The sequence below is a fragment of the Hyperolius riggenbachi genome, chromosome 7 (assembly GCF_040937935.1).
Source record: "Hyperolius riggenbachi isolate aHypRig1 chromosome 7, aHypRig1.pri, whole genome shotgun sequence".
Classification (NCBI taxonomy): Eukaryota; Metazoa; Chordata; class Amphibia; order Anura; family Hyperoliidae; genus Hyperolius; species Hyperolius riggenbachi.
The window spans coordinates 74,578,489-74,580,935 of record NC_090652.1 but is presented as its reverse complement, the minus strand read 5'-3'; positions in this window follow the sequence as shown (position 1 = coordinate 74,580,935).

Here is a 2,447-nt window from a genome sequence, read left to right as displayed (position 1 = left end):
CATGGTACAGCTTCTTTGAGACAATGAAGAAGTCAGTTACATGGTCACCATATTACGGATCAAGACCAAGTTGCGCCTGGGGCAAGGTCAGGTTTTGGCGCCTAAACTGCCATTCATTTTGCCGCCTTTTTAAGAATTCAACATACTGCGCCTGGGGCAAGATACCCGCTTGCCCCCCCCCCCCCTAGATCCGTCCCTACACCCATATAAAAAAAATCAGAAATATCTTCACCACGTTAGGACGTATTGAAACTGGAGGAAAAAATGTTAAAGGGCATTGCAGCTGCGAACACTGGCAATCCAGCGCAGGAGACTAGGAATTATGACTGTAGCAGCTCTTAGGCCTGGTGCACACTAAAAACCGCTAGCAGATCCGCAAAATGCTAGCAGATTTTGAAACGCTTTTTCTTCTTTTTCTGTAGCGTTTCAGCTAGCGTTTTGCGGTTTTGTCTAGCGGTTTTGGTGTAGTAGATTTCCTGTATTGTTACAGTAAAGCTGTTACTGAACAGCTACTGTAACAAAAAACGCCTGGCAAACCGCTCTGAAGTGCCGTTTTTCAGAGCGGTTTGCGGTTTTCCTATACTTAACATTGAGGCAGAAACGCATCCGTAATCCAAAATCTGCAGCAGCCCGGGAGTATGCGTTTCTGCAAAACGCCTCCCGCTCTGGTGTGCACCAGCCCATTGAAATACATTACCCTAGCGGATCCGCACCCGCAAGCAGATCGCAAACAGCAGCGGAAACGCTCCGGTGTGCACTAGGCCTTAGTGAGCATCTTCCGTGCCGTCAGAGGACTTAGCTGAAGTTATTTTTAAAACACTGTAATTTGCCTTCCAGCAATAGCTGTTGGTAGAATGACACCTGCAATAGCTGGAAGCCGAATTACATCATTCCCCACCATCCATGTGGATTTAGAGGGGGAATAGTATTTAACGTCGATCGGGAACTTGTGCAGCAGCACCATATACCGGCTGTATCCTGTGCCCAAGTCTCCCGGCGGTCAATCCACTCGTACGCTTGCAGCTGCAGGGCTTGGTTACAGTCTGTGTGGAATATGAAGCTGTGCTCGGGGAAGATGAGTAGAGGATGGTATAAATAGGATAATGGCTGCACAGGATGGCTGGTATTTGTGTGGAGATGGTGGAAGGGGGATGGAGTAAGAAATGAGCAGTGTTTGGTGTTGGTAGGATGATGCCTGTAGAGCGGAGTGTGTGTGAAGATGGTGGAGTGATAATAGTAATAGGGTCAGAGTTGTAGAGCTTGGAGAAGGTGAGATGCTGCCTGGAAATCTAGAGTTGGTATGGTGGGGTTAGTATTTAGTGGTGCTGAGATAGAAGAGGGGTTAGTGTTGGTAGGATGACACCTGCAGAGCTGGGCTAGAGAGGGTACAGTCGTGTGAGTATTCAGTGGTTCTGAGATAGATGAATAGCTGTTAGTGTTGATTGGATGACACCTGCAGAGCTTGGCTAGAGTTGGCATGGTGGGGTGAGTATTTGGTGGTGCTGAGGTAGAAGATGAGTAGAAATTAGTGTTGGTAGAATGACACCTGCAGAGCTGAGCTAAAGTTTGTATGGTGGGGTGAGTATTCAGTGGTGGTGATATAGTAGAGGTTGGTATAAGTAGTTGTTCACATGCACGTTTTCACACGCATACAATCATCCTCACACCTCCTAAAAAAGGAGCAACATTTGGTGTTTAATTCTCCTGCCACTAAAATACCCAGTGTGAAGATCCACATGCATTCAACCTGAAATACTAGTAGTCTATCATAATTTCCCCCTCTCTTAGATCTTTTTGAATTAATAATGCTTTTGGCTACTTTCTCAGTGTTGTGTTGAGGCATAACAGCTGCTTTGTAACGCAGCTTGCCGCACTGCAGTGCACCACCTATTCACATTCACAGTATGAGAGGTATGTTGCAGTACAACGGTGTGTGGCATGGTAAGTTAGTGCATTACTGCAATCATACTTTCTATTGACTGTATGCTTCACTGTATGCAATTGCATAGAAAAAGTGCAGCGCTGCTTTTCTGATCCGTTGCATTCCTGCTGTTACAGGGAACTCCCTCTGAATCTAGCCATGCACTTGGCATCACTATTATGAAGAATAGCAAAGTGTGTATCTATAGGACTCCTTTAGTCCTTGCGTATAATACCTCCAGCATGCTCTGCTGTTCTTACTTTTTGTCTTTGCTTCATACATAAGATTACATGGCAAGAACTAACATAAATTACCCTTAAAGGACTACTGTAGGGGTCGGGGGGAAAGGAGTTGAATTTCCCAGGGCTTCTAATGGTCCCCAGCAGACATCCTGTGCCCGTGCAACCAACCACCGATGCTCTGGGCCCCTCCTCTGGTTGACTTCTGGAATTTCTGACTTTAAATTCGGAAAACTACTGTGCCTGTATGGCATTGTCCTCGCTCCCGCTGATGTCACCAGGAGTGT